The sequence below is a fragment of the Bubalus bubalis genome, chromosome 22 (assembly GCF_019923935.1).
Source record: "Bubalus bubalis isolate 160015118507 breed Murrah chromosome 22, NDDB_SH_1, whole genome shotgun sequence".
Taxonomy (NCBI): Eukaryota; Metazoa; Chordata; class Mammalia; order Artiodactyla; family Bovidae; genus Bubalus; species Bubalus bubalis.
This window is the reverse complement of record NC_059178.1, coordinates 2350877-2369481: the sequence shown is the minus strand read 5'-3', so window position 1 is coordinate 2369481 and position 18605 is coordinate 2350877. Positions and strand designations below refer to the sequence as shown.

Here is an 18605-nt window from a genome sequence, read left to right as displayed (position 1 = left end):
TCTCGACCCAGGGATCAAACTCAGGTCTCCTGCCTTGCAGGCAGATTCTTTACCGTCTGAGCCACCAGGGAAGCCCAACTACTACTCAGGCGATGTCTAAACCATTGTGTGATATTCCCTGTTCAAGAGCAAAGGCCCGCAGGCGCTTCCTTCCATCTAGCCTGGCGGTGGGGGGTGGGGGGCACCAGCGGAGCATGTGAACTTGTGCCGAAGAATTGCTTTTTACTACAAGTTTTAACCGACCCTGGAAGACAATTGACAACAGCTCTTTCTGATGTGGGAAAAACCCTTAAGGTTGTCCCAAAGAAAAAGAAAGGATGAGAAAGGAATATAAAAAATAAATCAAAATGAAACTTTTAAAAGAAAAATTATTTCACTGAGGAATTCTTGAAAACTTCACAGAGAAAAATGAGCTCCTTTGGCACAATCCCCTTCCTCTTCTTTCTATTAAATTCTTGGTGGTTTTTCAGAACAAAAAATATTATAGAGACGTTTCTGTATATTGCTGTTTAAAGAGTAAATGAATGTCTACAGATTTTCTGGAGGGGATTTTTGGCAGAATGTTTAAAATAAAGCAGAGGATGAGATGGTTGGATGGAATCATGGAATGAATGGACATGAGTCTGGGCAAACTCTGGGAGATAGTGAAGGACAGGGAAACCTGGTGTGCTGCAGTCCATGGGGTCACAAAGAGTCAGACACGACTGAGTGACTGAACTGAAGTGATAAAATAAAGCATACTTATCTCCTTTATTCATTCTCCTAGTTAATTATAGGAATTTGTCCTATATTTATGTAAGCAGGTATTAGTTACATCTGTGTGCATCCTAAGTCACTTCAGTCATGCATGACTCTTTGCAACCTCATGGACTATAGCCCGCCAGGCTCCTCTGTCCATAGGATTCTCCAGGGAAGAATACTGGACTGGGTTGCCGTTTCCTCCTCCAGGGGCTCTTCCCAACCCAGGGATGGATTCTGTGTCTCTTATGTTTCCTGTATTGGCAGTTGGGGTCTTTACCACTAGCACCACCTGGGAGATTTATAATGAGATATTATATATATATTTGGTTGCTGCTGCCGCTGCTGCTGCTGCTAAGTCGCTTCAGTCGTGTCTGACTCTGTGCAACCCCATAGATGGCAGCCCACCAGGCTACCCCGTCCCTGGGATTCTCCAGGCAAGAACACTGGAGTGGGGTGCTATTTCCTTCTCCAACGCATGAAAGTGAAAAGTGAAAGTGAAGTCGCTCAGTCATCTCCGACTCTTAATGACCCCCATGGACTGCAGCCCACCACGCTCCTCTGTCCATGGGATTTTCCAGGCAAGAGTACTGGAGTGGGGTGCCATTGCCTTCTCTGATATATTTGGTTAAGAATCTGAAATAACCTAAATGAATAATGATAGGGGATTGACATCAATACTGTAGGTAAGTTTTCTGTATCCTTGTTGTGTTGAATTATAAACACATAGGGGCAGGAGAGGAATCTGGAGAAACGTAGGAGAAAGGCCCTAAAGGTGTCTCACTGGATTAGGCAAACCTTTCATCCGGTAGGTACCTAGTTTATGATCAAGGGTGGGATCACTAAAAAATGTGAAATTCTAGCTTTGTCAACAGAAATCCCTGGATTGTTCATTATTTCAGACCTCAAATTCTGAAAGTACTGAAAGGAAAACAGCCAATCAAAAAAAAAAAAAAAAAGGAAAGAACCAAAAAATAAAGTTAAAAATCCCGTGGAGCTAGAGGCTCGTCACTGTGGATGGAAGCCAGTGGATTGGCGCCTTGAGACTGGAGAAGCAGTGGCTCTGTTGCCAGGCTTGTGTCCACGTTGATTTTGGAATCCTCTGCATCTTGCAATGTTGCTTTCCTCAGGCCTTCTTCAGCCCTACCAGATATCTGTTGCTATCTTGTTCCTTGACATGACTAAAAAATCTTTAGTCTCAGTCTTTATTAAGTTTAAAGAAGGGACCCAAGAGGCCACAACAAAGAGAGCACAAAGAACCAGCTGTCACCGTCTACCTTGGATTGATATTGAAAAAGAGAGAGGCAGAGACAGAGAACAAAGCCATGCAAAAGTGAACAAGAGCATTCTGCGTCACGTTGACGGCTGGCTGCAACACCAACCCCCTATCTCCTTTGGGCCACCTCTGAATGGTTTTCACAGTTAATGGGAGAACTGAAGAAATAAATGGCAGAAAATTTAATTGCAGGTGCTAACCCTGAATACAGTACTTAAGGCAAAGAATTTAATCTGATGGCTTCGTGCACTGAACCAAAAAACAAAGAAAACACCATGTGTTTATATTTTAATGATTTTCATTTTTAATTAGTGGCTTCAAAGATTTTTAGCAAACCTGTCTGGCCTCTCAAATATCATATAACTTTAATTACTGTCCAAATTTCTTCAATGTTTTAAAGTTTATTCAGGGCTTGTTCCCTATGGAGTGGCAAACATCTTAGTACATGGTGACTAACTCCATTTGAAAATTTGTGGAAATGCAGAGGTGTCATAAATAAGACTTACATTTTGGTGACTCTGGTTTAAGATTTATTTAAAAGATAACCATGCTCCCTCAGTGATGGTGGCATTTGCCCCACACTCATTTGGCAAAATTCTCCACAATCAACAAAACACATCTGGTGTAATCAAAGCTGTATTTTAATGTCTTCGTTTTCAGTATTGTCTCATAACATTGACTTTGGACACTGAGAAAAAAGAAATAGTCCACATTTTTTTTTCCTGTTTCCTCTGACATTTAGTAGTTAGCCATGACTGCAAAATATGACTTTTCATTTCTTTATACATGATGTAGTAGGTCCTCGGCTGGAGACATTTTACATCAGCAAGCTTCCCACTCAAGAAAGAGTAAGAAGAAAGCCACACTGCTGTGGATGTAGGCTCTGGGTCCAGCTAGGTGTCTGAAGGGAAACTTCCATCCTGATGATAGAGAAATGTCTCCAGCTCTTATATTTGAAGGAAGACTGATGTGAAAGATCCCAGGTCAGTGGGAACAAAACCATCATTTAAGCTGTGTGGGCAATTCTCACTATGTGATTGGGACACCAATGACTTCACTGGTTGAATAAACAGTCACCCAAAGGTCACGTTGCCCCACAGAAACATGCAGTCAAAGCAATGAAAGCAACAGCCACGTGATAGCAGTGACCGTGGTTAAAGAACACAGGGTTTCCCAGGTGGCACTCGGTAAATCATCCACCTGCCAACGAAAGAGACACAGGAGATGCGGGTTCGATCCCTGGGTTGGGAATATCCCCTAGAGAAGGAAATGGCAATTCACTCCAGTCTTCTTGCCTGGGAAATCTCATGGACAGAGGAGCCTGGTGGGCTACTGTCCATCGGGTCTCAAAGAATCAGACACAACTTAGTGACTGAGAGCGCACACACAGAATGTGAGACTCTCTTGGCACGGCTGAGAGTATTTATCTTGGGAAGTACGGTGATGACTGACTGTGGCCATTAGCTTTTTCCTGTTGCGATCTTCCTTTTTTCATTCTGTGTGAGATTAATTTGTGACTGAGATTTATTAGCCTAAAGGAGGCTGGGGTTGATGAGATTTTGCTGATATACTGCGTAGCACGCACATCAAGTCAAAGAGAAAAGATGAAAGATTGAAATGATAAAGTTGCATTGCTAGCTTGTTGCTGAAGTAATTGAAGTGGCTTGCGTTGTGCTGTGCTGTTGATGGCTAGAAATAAAATATGTACAAATTTATCTAGATCATCCTTCTGAAGAAAGGAACTACAAAATATTTTCCCTCTCTATTTATGTGTTGAGGAAATCTCCCAATTCTTTTTTTGACAGTGATATTGAAGCAAAACGAAAATGAAACCCACTCAGCATAAGCTCCAGAAGTGAAGCCAGCTATTATCCATGGAAATAGGCATAAGGGTTAGCATAGATAATTGAAATATGAGCATAATGTAAAAACAGCCTTTTGTCTATTAGGTGAAACCACAACTCCATATAATTTCTTTTTAATAGAACTGAAATAGCAAAATGAATTCAATTTTTTTTAACCTACCCAACTTGTCCTCTGATGGAGATTCTAATTATCAGTGAAATGCCTAAAAAAATACATACAGAGCAGAATATTTTTAAAAAGGAATAAAGAAGCAAGGGCCATGAAGCATGAGGATTCAGCTCCACAGGTGCGGGGACCTTCAGTTCCTGGACCTGCCCAGCATGCCTGGGTGTGCTGGCCCCTGAAGGGGGCCCAGTGGGCCTTTTAATTCACCCGGGTGCCCGGGTGTGCTGAATTAACAGAGTGCACAACCTTCTGCTGCGGAGCACTGAGCAGTCAGGGCGGGTAAGAGCACAAATATTTCTCCACTGTTGCAAATCATTTGGCCATTAAATGTGCCCCATGGCAATCTGGGGCTTTAGAGGGTGTCCACAGGAACAGGACCCTGGATGGTGGACCACAGCGGAAGTCTAGTGGGTGCGGCTGTTCTGTGAAGGCAGTATGACTGGGGAAGAAGCAGTCCCCCACATCCACCGCCTCCAGAGGGGCAGAGACTTCCGAGCTGGGAGACCCTCTGCCTCTGAGGCCCATGATGGTCTTCTAGGACCACTCCACCACCTTGATCCTTTAGTTCTTTGGTTACTCAAAGACATAACACGGACCAGGTATTACAGGCCCTTCACATGCGTGCTCAGTCACTCAGTCGTGTCTGACTCTTTGCGACCCCATGGACTGCAGCCTGCCAGGCTCCTCTGTCCGTGGGATTCTCCAGGCAAGAATACTGGAGTGGGTTGCCGTGCCCTCCTCCAGGGGTCTTCCCCACCCAGGGATGGAACCAACATCTGTTATGCCTCCTGCACTGGAAGGCGGGTTCTTGACCACGAGCGCCACCTGGGAAGCCCAGGCCCTCACAGAACTGAGCACAGCAGAGTCCAGATGTCACTGTTTTCTCAGTCTTCTTTAACCTAGTATTCTTACGCATGAAAACCAAGGTGTAAATCACCCAGATGCCATAAAAGGCGGGGGGGAAGCACACTCACATACACACAAATTGAGGGAGATTTGTACAAGCTGACACGTTTCACTGTGGTGAGTGAAGGCTGTGGGAGCTGAGTGCATGTAGGCGCTCCGGCTTCTGGAAGAGGTGCGGGGAGGTCTTTCCTGTCCCAGCGGGAATCATTTCCTTCGCTTCAGCCTGCCCTCCTCAGAACCTTGACAGCAAACCAGTCGCCTCTGTCCCCAGAGTGTGTTCACTTTCAATGCCCCAGGGACAACCTTAATCCTGAGAAGAATCTACCACAGTTTTAGTTCTCTATTCCAGTTCTCCTCACAGCAGTCTGTGCTTCAAAGCACGCCCCAAACAAAACATACCACCCGTTTCCTGAACGAAGGCTCAGCCAGGCGGCATTATGGCCCCGCGCTCTCCTAGGACAGCCCCAGTTGACAACAGGGGATACCTGAGACCCTTCTCTGCATGGGTCTCTAGAAGGACCTCAAAGTCCCAAACCGCCCAAGACTAAAGAAGCTTCTCAATGGCTGGAGAGACCTGGTTCCCTTTCCTGCACTGTGTGACCTTGGGCTAGTCACCTGATTATCGTGAGGCTTATTCTGTTCATGTGGTCAGTTTAAGTACAACAGAAACCCCTGTGGAGGTTTCTGTGGTGATTAGCTGTGAGATACACGGCACAAGTAAAGTCCTGGTGCATGCTGCAACTTGGACCAGCCTTGAAAACGTCGTGCTGAGTGACAGACATCAGGTACAGAGACCACACACTCTGATGCCGTTCATATGAAGGTGCAGAGGAGAGAAATTGGTACCGACAGCGACTAGATTAGTGGCTGCTCGGGGCTGGAGGGAGAGGAGGGGCCCAGCGTTTCTTCTGCCGTGAGAAAAATGTCGTGAGGCTGACTGTGGCGGCGGCTGCACAGAGTTAAGAAACGAAAAACTGCGAACTGTACAGGTTAAATGGGCGAGTTTTAAATATATGAATTATATTTCAACAAAGCTGTCCTTAAAACAGTCCTTAGCACAATGCCAGCCACGTATTTAATATTTGAAGAATGTCAGCCATTATCATTTATTAATTCATTCAAAAGGTATTTGTTTAGTTTCTAATATAATTCTGGCACTTCTAATATAACTCAGTTCTCCTTGTTCTTCTTATCATTTGTGTATCATTTTTACATGTTTTGAAATTTTGCATGTCTGTGAAATATGCAAAGATGTTAATAATGCAGGAAAAGTAAAGTTTGACTAAATTGCCTCATTAAAAAGATAAAATTAATTTAGGTGAATACGTTGTTTTAGATGTAAAGTTTTTACCTGAGAAGTAGTCACTAAAACCTTGGAACCTTATAGGCATCTTAAGAATACCAACAAAATAAAGTCTTAATTTATTCAGAACTAGAGTTAATTTATTTATAGTCAACTTGGAAAGTTTTCTAAATGAGAAATACATAATTTAGTGACAGCAGAGCAATTCTGTTTCTGCAGATTCGAGCATTTCAGATTTAAGAAACACAGAAATGAAATGCTGCATTCACTGGTTTAAGCCCAACAACAAACAAACAAAATCTAAAAGCCATTTCTGAATCTCAGAAGACATAAGACAATTATTCTAAGTAGCTCTGTGAATGCCATCACCCCTACTATATTTTCCATGGCTTGCATAAAATAATCAAATTCTACTTCTTTTGGCCTTTCTCTCCACCTTCAATCACGCTCATGTCTTCCACCAAAGACTGCAGGTAGTGGATAAAATAATAGATTTGCAACCAAAAATGAAAGAAAAGAGAAGGAAAAAAAGGGCTGTAAAAATCTATCTCCAAATGAGAAATTCTTTCACAAAAAAGCATTTGCATGTACTTTGGCAAGTGCAGAGATTTAAATGGTGTTGGGCTATGCCAAGCTGGCATGCATGCTCGCTCAAAGCTGGTTGTTTTAACCATAATTGGGACCCTGAGCACAAAAGAGAACAAAGAAACAAACTAAAAAGACAAAGCAGCCAGCCGCCAGCTTGCCCCCAGTGAATCCTAACTCTATTTTTTATTTCAGATCAGATAGGCGGCTCACTAGAGAGCTCCCTCAACTTTCCAGTAAATTCTCGGAAACCAGGGCCAAATGCAAAGCATTTGAAGGCACCTGTAAAATCCAGTTTCTCCTAGAAATTCACTGACACCTTGGTTGCTGGGGCCAGAACCCAGATGAAAAAGTACATCTGTGCTGATAAAAGATTTTCATTCTAAAATAATGCTCTCCAAGTGTCCTCTCTTTATAAACACTCCGTGGGTCCCTTCACACTGTTTTCTAAACCACCAACAACCATTGAAAAAAAGGAGGAAAATTCCCCTAAAAATATGGTATCCCAGGAAATAATTTCTTCCTTATAGACATATTCAGAATTCCTTCCCAGGCAGATTCTGAAGCAAAACAAAGAAACCAAGCAGACAGAAGTGAGAATCAACTCAAGGTCAAGGGACAAACTGCTCCTGAGGATCACACTCATTTCTTTTCTCCTTGAACACATGGCCAACTTACTTAGCCTGCTATACTAACAACAGAGTAAACTCAAATCACTTATATTCTTTAATAATGATAATAATAATAGGAATCACAAGTGAGCTTTGGCTTCTAGTAAGACAAATATTTTTGATTAATTTTCCGTGTTACTGATACAACTATGTCCCTGTAAACAGTACTACGTTTATCCTAATACACTTGTCAGGAAGTCTTTTTTGAAGTATGTTGTTGTTGTTTAGTCCAACAATCACATTGTCCATGAGATTTCCCAGGCAAGAATTCTGGAGTTGGTTACCATTTCCTTCTCCAGCGGCTCTTCCCCACCCAGGGATCAAACCTGTGTTTCCTGAATTGCCATGAGGGTTTTGTTTTGTTTTGTTTTGTTTTTTACCACTAAGCCACCATGGAAGCCCCTTATTGAAGTGTTGCTATTGTGTCGCTTAGTCGTGTCTGACTCTTTGCAACTCCAAGGACTGTAGCCTGCCAGGCTCCTCTGTTCATGGGGTTCTCCCAGCAAGAATACTGAAGTGGGTTGCCATTTCCTTCTCCACTTATTGAAGTATAGTTGATGCATAATATACAGCTGTACATTATAATGATTTACGATTTTTTTTAGATTATATTCCATTTACAGTTACTAATAAATATTTGCTATATCCCCTGTGTTGTACAAGATTCTTGACAAGTGCCTTCTTCCTATGGTTTTAACTTTATGATAGCTTGCTAGCTCAACTCAACCTTAAGTTTCTTGAGAAAAGTGACTGCTTTTTGTTACTTATGTGTTTTCATTCCCGCTTCCCTCACACAGTGCTTGGCACATAGTGTGGCTTCAGAAATTGCTTCTGAAATATCTGAGTTACTGATATATAGTTGGTATAATTTTAAGGCAACTTCTCTCAAAAAATGTTACCTTAAAACCATTAAAAATTTCCATTGATTGATGCCCAAATTATAATTGATAAAGGCTCTTCACTGTGCTTCCCCCTCTCAGGAGGTTTTGAAAGCTGTTGGGAAAGACCTTGATGCTGGGAAAGATTGAAGGCAAAAGGAGAAGAGGGCAGCAAAGGATAAAATGGTTGGATGGCATCACCAACTCAATGGACATGAACTTGGGCAAACTCCAGGAGATAGTGAGGTACAGGCAGGCCTGGCATGCTGCAGTCCACGGGGTCGCAAAGAGTTGGACATGACTTAGAGGCTGAATAATAACAACAGGAAGAGGGAAAGTCATTCATGGTCATTTTATTCCATTTTGGCAAAACACTTCCTGTTACTTTGGGGACTGTAATGTGATGAGAATATCTAGCTGGTTGACTACCATCCCTTCAATTGCCCACTATTTCCGTTTTACTCCCAGATCCATTTTACTCCCAGAACCCTGCCATCAAGGGACCCCAGAATGGTGGATAAATATGCAGATACAGGCCTTTCCTCTTTGCTTGCAGTCCAAGGCGCTGACAGGGAGCCTGGCGTCAGGATGGAATGCATGCCCTGGGCTCCTGACAATTGCTGGATCCACGCTCTGTCTCTCTCTTTCACATGCTTCATTCTTTGCTTTCTGTTAAGGATATGTATTGACTTTGCGGAACACTGCAGTGAGCTGTAAATGATGCATTTAATGAAAAATCCTTGCCCAGCACTTTGAAAGAGAACACAACAATGTCGGGCGATCATTGCTGGGCAGTGATGGGTGTTGTAATATCCCATTCATCTGTTTCACCGGCAAAAGAGACACGCTGATTGGCAATATTTCAAGGGTATGTAGTAAGAAAACATCAACTGATATTTCAATCGTATTCATTATTTGCTGTTTCTCCTCTCCCTATCATGGTAATCTTTGATTCTTTAAAGATCGGGGACTTTTATTTCCGTCTTAGCTGCGCTGAAGTTGTGTGGGCAGTCTGATTCGATGCCAGCACCCGCTAAGAGATGATGATGCTGGGCACGGAAGGTGGGGAGGGGTTCGTGGCGAAAGTCCGGAGCTTGCCTTAGTCTTGCTCGGCAGACGAAGTGCAGCAGTTTTTCTTCGGACTGCAAAATTCAAAATGGGGCTCAAGGTATTCGTTTCATCTACACCAGAGAAGGCAGACCGAGTGGCAAGGCTTTTGTTGAACTCGAATCAGAGGATGAAGTCAAAGTGGCCCTGAAAAAAGACAGAGAAACTATGGGACCCTGATATATTGAAGTATTCAAGTCAAACAATGCTGACATGGATTGGGTGCTAGAGCATACTGGTCCAAATAGTCCTGACACGGCCAATGACGGCTTTGTACGGCTTAGTGGACTCCCCTTTGGATGCAGCAAGGAAGAAATGGTTCAGCTCTTCGCAGGGTTGGAAATCGTGCCAAATGGGATAACATTGCCAGTGGACTTCCAGGGGAGGAGTACCGGGGAGGCCTTCATGTGGTTTGCTTCACAGGAAATAGCTGAAATGGCTCTAAATAAACACAAGGAAAGAATAGGGCGCAGGTACATGGGAATCTTTAAGAGCAGTCGAGCTGAAGTTAGAAGTCACTGTGACCCACCACGAAAACCTATGGCCGTGGTGCGGCCAGGTCCCTATGACAGACCTGGGGCTGGCGGAGGGCATCACAGCACGGAAGACGAGCTGGCTTTGGAAGGACGAGGCGTGGTGCTTACGGTGGAGGTTATGGAGGCTATGATCATTATAATGGCTATAATGATGGCTACGGATTTGGGTCAGGTAGATTTGGAAGAGACCTCAATTACTGTTTTTCAGGAACGCCAGATCACAGACATGGGGATGGGGCACTGTGGAACAGGACACGACAGGACACTCTGCACACATGTGGGGACCACCTCACAGAGCTCCCGAGAATGGCACTTAGAAGTCTTTTTCACCACTCAACCCTGTGAGAGAACATACTGAAACTGGTCCTGATGGCAGAGTAACTGGTGAAGCAGATGTCGAGTTTGCAACCCATGAAGATGCTGTGGCAGCTACATCAAAAGACAAAGCAAATATGCAACCACATATGCAGAACTCTTGATTCTACAGCAGGAGCAAGCGGTGGTGCTTACGCAAACCAGTCCAGTTATGGCGGCCCGGCCAGCCAGCAGCTGAGCGGTGCTTATGGAGGCGGCTGTGGTGGCCAGAGCAGCATGAGTGAATATGACCAAGCTGTACAGGAAATCCAGTGATTTTCAATCAAACATTGGATAGGCACCTACTGCAGTAGTGGAAGCCGAGTGTCTGGAGGAGTGAACGGATGGGAGGGACGTCCAGCACGTCCAGTGTGAGTGGTGGATGGGGACTGTAACTGATCCTGATCACTGACCTTGGTCAACATCTTTAAAAGAAAAACTTATGGTTTAGCTGTTTTGTAATCAAGCTTGTGATTTATGCTTACTCTAAGTGGAAATCAGGATTGTTTTAAAGACTTCAGGTTCGGTATTTTTAAACACACATTCATCTAGGATGTAACAACCAGGTTGAGTAAGCTATTACTGTGAAACAATTTTCAGCTTTTCTCAAGTTAGTTCTGTTGTAGGGTGTACTTGAGCAGTAAGTGTATTTGGGTTAAAGCTGTTGAATTACGTTACACGTTGCTCTTACCTTATATTACATCGAAGCCTGTCTGGATGCATGTTGAAAGACATGCTTTTCTGTAGAACTCAACATAGGAGTTGTGTCTACTAAAAGTGAAACATTTGGCATGTTTGTTAATTCTAGTTAAATTTAATACCCTCTATGGCACGTAAGCTTAAGCTTTTTTTTTAAGTTATTGGGGGAAATTTGATATGCAATACCAATACTTTAGCGTTCTGGTTTTGGTGTTTGTATGAAATTCTGAGGCCTTGATTTAAATGTTTCACTGTATTGTGATTTTTCTTTTAGGTGAAACTTGTCAAATAAATCTTCTTTTAGAAAAAAAAAAAAAAGATCAGTGACTTTTGTCTGAATGTCCCAAATCCCATACTCTGAAAAGACACACTAAAGGATTTTGAGTGACTAACTCTTTTCGAGGAATTATATTAAAATTTTGATTTCCACGGAGCTCTGTCGTTATTGCTACCGTCCTTGCATTTCAAAATCAAACTTCAGGTTATTGAAAAGACTTATGTTTCTTCCAGTTTCTCTTTTTTTCTTTCTTTCTATTTCTCTCTTAAAACAGAAACAAAATAAACAGGACTTGCTTGAACAATTCCAGAAAGAACCATGTGAGTGACAAAGTCCAACTGAAATAGGCACCTGACGGCGCCGGAGAATCTGCCCGGCAGATCCAGCTCTGAAGGAGCCTGGAGACGCTCCGGCCCGGCTCCGGCCCGCTCTGCCCCCGGCCCCCGTGGTTCACAGCCGTTCACCCCAGCGCTGCTGCTGGACTTCCTATCGTGCGCGATGAGCACACACAGTGCCCTGCACACTGGGCACGCATTTCCCGCGGTAGCCCGACCGGCAGCCACCAGCTGGTGTGTTAAGAGAGGCCTCCCTTCCTGACCAGGCCTGGGACCAGAGCAACGGGCGCAGGAACAACCGCCGCAGGCCGCGCCTCTCGGTCCGCATCCTGGTGAGCCGAGCTCGGGGGCTTGGGGAGAAGCGCTGGTTCCGAGGCGACAGCCGGCGGGCGCACGAGCCTGCCCGCCCCGCCGGAGCAGGCTGCCCCCGCGCTCCCTGGAGCTCACCTCGTGCCCACCCAGCCTGAGGCTCACCGTCCTGGAGACGGCAGCGTCCTGTGCTGTTCAGCTTCCAACTGCTTCCTCTTCTCAACAGTCCGTCCAAACTGCAGCCCATTATCTGTTCTTAATTGATGTTACCGTTCACTCTATTAATTAAGGAACATGCTTTCTCATGGGCTTTTTTTTTGTTTTGTTTTTTACATAATCCAACCACTAGAGCGCGTTTCCAAGTGAAGACAAAAATATTCTCTACATGGTACGTAAAGATTTGGCCAATTTTGAAAGGGGAAAAAAATTAGTCAACTGTGGCCTGGGTGTCGCCGACATGAAATAAATGCTTGACAGGATTCTGTGTTGTTTGTTACCTTGGCTTGACATAGATGGAATATGAGCTACAGAAACGGTCACTCATTTTTTTATATTTATGTCTAACTTTGACAGGTTTCCTAGAGTCTCCTGAGTGGCACGCTGCATCTCCAGCCAGACTAGAGCATGGCTGGGTCTCCAGAGAAACCTAATTAAATTTGTGGTTAAAAATATCTTAGTTTTAAGTGTATATAACTGTAGAAATGTTATCATGTGGAGATCCATACAGGATGACTAGGATCCTATTGCATTCAAATGTTAGACATTTCCTCATGCTTATAAGGGTTTTTTTTTTTTTTTAATTTAAATGATTCCCTTTATTTCCTATCACTGGATAAATTATAAAATAATTCATCTATAACTTATAGATTTGTATTTTCCCAAGAACTGTAGGCTGCATCAGATTCTCACAAACTCAATACGCTTATGTTCCATGTTATTGAAGTCATCACTTGTTCTATCTATACTTTTCTATTTGCTTAATCCATCTTATTAGTACTCTCGGACTCTAATACATCACACATGGATACTCATTCCGTCGTGCCCGACATTTTGTGGCTCTATGAACTGTAGCCCGCCAGGCTCCTCTGGCCATGGAATTCTCTAGGCAAGATCCTGCGGTGGGTAGCCATTTCCTGCTCCAAAATTACACATAGTCTTCCACATTCAAGCTGTACTGGGCTAAAGAGGCCACCTCAGATCTTGTTTTCATGGACTTTCTCTCTAAACAGAGCCTTCTTTTGCTCACTTCTGCTTGCCTCCTCTCTCCCTGACAACTCGTCCTGCTTGACTTGAAAAATATGTTGCTGTGTGACGCTGGGGAGAAGGGATGTTGTCACTTCCTCCTGACACTTTTCCCGGGTGAATGGATCCCCTCAGGAGCATGAGCGTGGCTTCCGGTAGAAGCCTGCTGTGTGAAACACTGTCTACGGCTCCCACGCTTTGACCCCGCTCATCTATTTCCTCAAGCTTTTTAAGGACGATTTGAATGTGCTCACTCTAAATCCTTCAATTTCTATTTTGTAAGTTCAAACATTCTTTGACACATCTTTATGAAACGTTGCTGGCTTTCCCTGTAAGATGTTCAGCCTTTATCTCCCTGCTCCATTGTCTCCCTCGCCAAGTCCCTCGGGTTGCCCGTCTCTTCCAGCTTTCCAGAACATCTGTTCTTCTGCAGACATTCCTTTTTGCGGACAAGTAAAATAAAAGTGCACCCCACGGTTATCACATTCCACTCCCCGAACAGAGAATTGTACAGAATCCAGTAACATCTCACCACTAGTTAAAGCCTGCAGCAAAACAAGTCATTAATTTGCCCAGAGTTCCCACAGAGCTCAACAAAAAATTTTCAACTAATAAAACTAAATATGTGTTTTCTAATAATTGCTTATCAATGTCCAATATTTATTTTTTTCTACATCTTTATTTCCATTTCTCTTTGGCCTCTTGTATCACTCTAAACACGTTTTTCTGGAACTCTCTTGCTTTTTCCATGATCCAGTGGATATTGGCATTTTGATCTCTGGTTCCTCTGCCTTTTCTAAAACCAGCTTGAACATCAGGAAGTTCACGGTTCACGTATTGCTGAAGCCTGGCTTGGAGAATTTTGAGCATTACTTTACTAGCATGTGAGATGAGTACAATTGTGCAGTAGTTTGAGCATTCTTTGGCATTGCCTTTCTTTGGGATTGGAATGAAAACTGACCTTTTCCAGTCCTGTGGCCACTGCTGAGTTTTCCAAATTTGCTGGCATGTTGAGTGCAGCACTTTCACAGCATCATCTTTCAGGATCTGAAATAGCTCAACTGGAATTCCATCACCTCCACTAGCTTTGTTCATAGTGATGCTTTCTAAGGCCCACTTGACTTCACATTTCAGGATGTCTGGCTCTAGGTCAGTGATCACACCATCGTGATTATCTGAGTCGTGAACATCTTTTTTGTACAGTTCTTCTGTGTATTCTTGCCACCTCTTCTTAATATCTTCTGCTTCTGTTAGGTCCATACCATTTCTGTCCTTTATCGAGCCCATCTTTGCATGAAATGTCCCCTTGGTATCTCTAATTTTCTTGAAGAGATCTCTAGTCTTTCCCATTCTGTTGTTTTCCTCTATTTCTTTGCATTGATCGCTGAGGAAGGCTTTCTTATCTCTTCTTCCTATTCTTTGGAACTCTGCATTCAGATGCTTATATCTTTCCTTTTCTCCTTTGCTTTTCGCTTCTCTTCTTTTCACAGCTATTTGTAAGGCCTCCCCAGACAGCCATTTTGCTTTTTTGCATTTCTTTTCCATGGGGATGGTCTTGATCCATCTCCTGTACAATGTCACGAACCTCATTCCATAGTTCATCAGGCACTCTATCTATCAGATCTAGGCCCTTAAATCTATTTCTCACTTCCACTGTATAATCATAAGGGATTTGATTTAGGTCATACCTGAATGGTCTAGTGGTTTCCCCTACTTTCTTCAATTTAAGTCTGAATATGGCAATAAGGAGTTCATGATCTGAGCCACAGTCAGCTCCTGGTCTTGTTTTTGTTGACTGTATAGAGCTTCTCCATCTTTGGCTGCAAAGAATATAATCAATCTGATTTCGGTGTTGACCATCTGGTGATGTCCATGTCTAGAGTCTTCTCTTGTGTTGTTGGAAGAGGGTGTTTGTTATGACCAGTGCATTTTCTTGGCAAAACTCTATCAGTCTTTGCCCTGCTTCATTCCGTATTCCAAGGCCAAATTTACCTGTTACCCCAGGTGTTTCTTGACTTCCTACTTTTGCATTCCAGTCCCCTATAATGAAAAGGACATCTTTTTTGGGTGTTAGTTCTAAAAGGTCTTGTAGGTCTTCATAGAACCGTTCATCTTCAGCTTCTTCAGTGTTACTGGTTGGGGCACAGACTTGGATTACTGTGATATTGAATGTTTGCCTTGGAAACGAACAGAGATCATTCTGTCGTTTTTGAGATTGCATCCAAGTACTGCATTTCAGACTCTTTTGTTGACCATGATGGCTATTCCATCATGGGAAACATCCAGAAAAACATGTATTTCTGCTTTATTGACTATGCCAAAGCCTTTGACTGTGTGGATCACAATAAACTGTGGAAAATTCTGAAAGACATGGGAATACCAGACCACCTGACCTGCCTCTTGAGAAATCTGTGTGCAGGTCAGGAAGCAACAGTTAGAACTGGACATGGAACAACAGACTGGTTCCAAATAGGAAAAGGAGTACGTCAGGCTATATATTGTCACTCTGCTTATTTAACTTCTATGCAGAGTACATCATGAGAAACGCTGGACTGGAAGAAACACAAGCTGGAATCAAGATTGCCAGGAGAAATATCAATAACCTCAGATATGCAGATGACACCACCCTTATGGCAGAAAGTGAAGAGGAACTAAAAAGCCTCTTGATGAAAGTGAAAGTGGAGAGTGAAAAAATTGGCTTAAAGCTCAACATTCAGAAAATGAAGATCATGGCATCTGGTCCCATCACTTCATGGGAAATAGCTGGGGAAACAGTGGAAACAGTGTCAGACTTTATTTTTCTGGGCTCCAAAATCACTGCAGATGGTGATTGCAGCCATGAAATTAAAAGATGCTTACTCCTTGGAAGGAAAGTTATGACCAACCTAGATAGCATATTGAAAAGCAGAGACATTACTTTGCCAACAAAGGTTCATCTAGTCAAGGCTATGGTTTTTCCAGTGGTCATGTATGGATGTGAGAGTTGGACTGTGAAGAAAGCTGAGTGCCGAAGAATTGATGCTTTTGAACTGTGGTGTTGGAGAAGACTCTTGAGAGTCCCTTGGACTGCAAGGAGATCCAACCAGTCCATTCTGAAGGAGATCAGCCCTGGGATTTCTTTGGAAGAAATGATGCTAAAGCTGAAACTCCAGTACTTTGGCCACCTCATGCAAAGAGTTGACTCATTGGAAAAGACTCTGATGCTGGGAGGGATTGGGGGCAGGAGGAGAAGGGGAGGACAGAGGATGAGATGGCTGGATGGCATCACTGACTCGATGGACGTGAGTCTGGGTGAACTCCGGGAGTTGGTGATGGACAGGGAGGCCTGGAGTGCTGCAATTCATGGGGTTGCAAAGAGTCGGACACGACTGAGCGACTGAACTGAACTGAACTGATCGCTCTAAACTGCATGTCCAAACTCTTACTATCCTTGATCTTGTTGAATGAATTTTCAATACTTTCCATTTTCTTACAATTTTAGGATGTTTGCCTTTGTTTGAGGATCACATAGTCAGCATTTTTGGCATAATTCTTACATTTCATGTATTGACTCTTTTTTTCTTATTGCCAGTGGGACGTTGTCTGCATATGTTAATGTGGCATTTAGGTTACCCAATATTTCTTTTCCACCTTTAACGAGATAACTGGTTATCTCCCTGCTTTTTGCCTCTGAAAAAATATCTAAAATCCACAATATGGCAAGGGCTAAGACACACTTCTTACTCCTGTCATTTTTTCTCTCTCCACCATTGAGAGTAAAGATGGATGTCTTTCATTTCTGTGTAGACTCTTCATACATTACAGCAACTTGGCTGGCACACAGCTTTGAATCATCTTAAAGAAAAACTGTGCTTGCTAGATCCAAAAGTTGTTCTCAGTCTAAACCTAACAAAATCCCCTCCTTTGGCACCTTCCTTTCTTTTTGTTTTTTTTTCCCCTAAGACCAGCATCAGTCATCTGACTGCCACCATGTAAACGAGATCTGGAGAAGTGCTTAGAAACCTGTTTAACACTTGCTAGTACTGCCAAGCTTTCCAGCAGGCAGAATTCTCCCACAAATTCCATGTAATCAGCATTGGAAATATCAGTGAAATCACATTTTACTACCTGCCTTCTCCTCCTTCTCTCTACAGATCATCTCACTTCCCTCACCACGTGCCATGAAGAGCATTGAATATTTTGTTCACCTCAGCTTCCAAAATGCAGAAAGAAACCATCTAAGTTAGAAATGCTTGCTATGCCTAAGAACTTGATCGCATTGCTAACTTGGAGCTGAAAGTAAGTGATATTTCAAAAGATGCTATCAATGTTCTTTGCAGAACTGTCTCAGTGACAGGAAACTAACTGGCTTCCTTTGAAACACACACACACACACTTCACACACCCAGACCCTCTTAGTTCATTCTCCCTTGGTGATTATGCCTGTCCTCTCAGCCTGAGTATCTGAGTTTAACTTTTTAAAGTGAGCTGGGTTTACCCAGTGAAAATAGTCAGATGATCAGGAAAATCCCCAAGAGCAGCGCCTCTCAAGGAACCTGAGTTGGGACAACAAGGTCCAGCGGACGCTGCCCTCACGGAGACCCTACTTTGTCTCTACTCTCGGAGACCCAACACTTCTTTGCCACGAACTGCTTTACTTCTTTAGTCTTTCTTCCGTCATTTCTCCACCACCTTTCATCTCAAAGCGTAGCTCTTCATGCTCTAAAAACAGTTCTTAAAAGTACTCCATTGTTCACATTACTAACTCTTTCAGCCCCATTTAATCTATCTGTTTTCCTCTCCAGTCGAGCACCCCTTCCCTGCTTGCAAATCAGATGGAGCTGCCATTGCTCGACTTCTTTTCTTTATCAGCTTCATCCTGTATATAAATCTTCCTTTATTGCTCTTTGATTTGTTATTCATGCTCCAATTTCCTCATTGTTTTCCTATACAAATAAATTTCTTCTTTGAAAGCCTTTAATCTCATCCCCCATCTTGCAAACATTCTCTCTTGCTGAATGAAGACATTCCCACCCTTCCATGATTTTTTAAATAGAGTTTCAGCTTTTACATATTCTGAAGTGAACTTATTCCTCCACCACAGATATTAACTAAATTTTCCTGATTCTTCTAATTAACTTGACTTTTATCTTTAAAAGGACAATGCATTATTCATTCAGAGGTTAGGAAACTGTTTTCCAAAAAACATTTATTTACCATCTCTGTCTAGTAAACTCTGTACTAGATTTTTGAACTAGACAGATGATGGAGAGACCTGTCACATTTACTGTGGAGCTAGATGAGCCAAGAAACAACTGCCTCCCATGAAACATGTACCTCTAGGGAGGCTGGCCCAAGAGGTGTCCATTGATAAGAAGG

General features: G+C 43.1%; 1 pseudogene; it reads left to right on the top strand.

Moving 5' to 3' along the window:
• Positions 1–7802: 7802 nt before the first annotated feature.
• Positions 7803–11348, top strand: LOC112581416 (annotated as a pseudogene).
• Positions 11349–18605: the final 7257 nt, after the last annotated feature.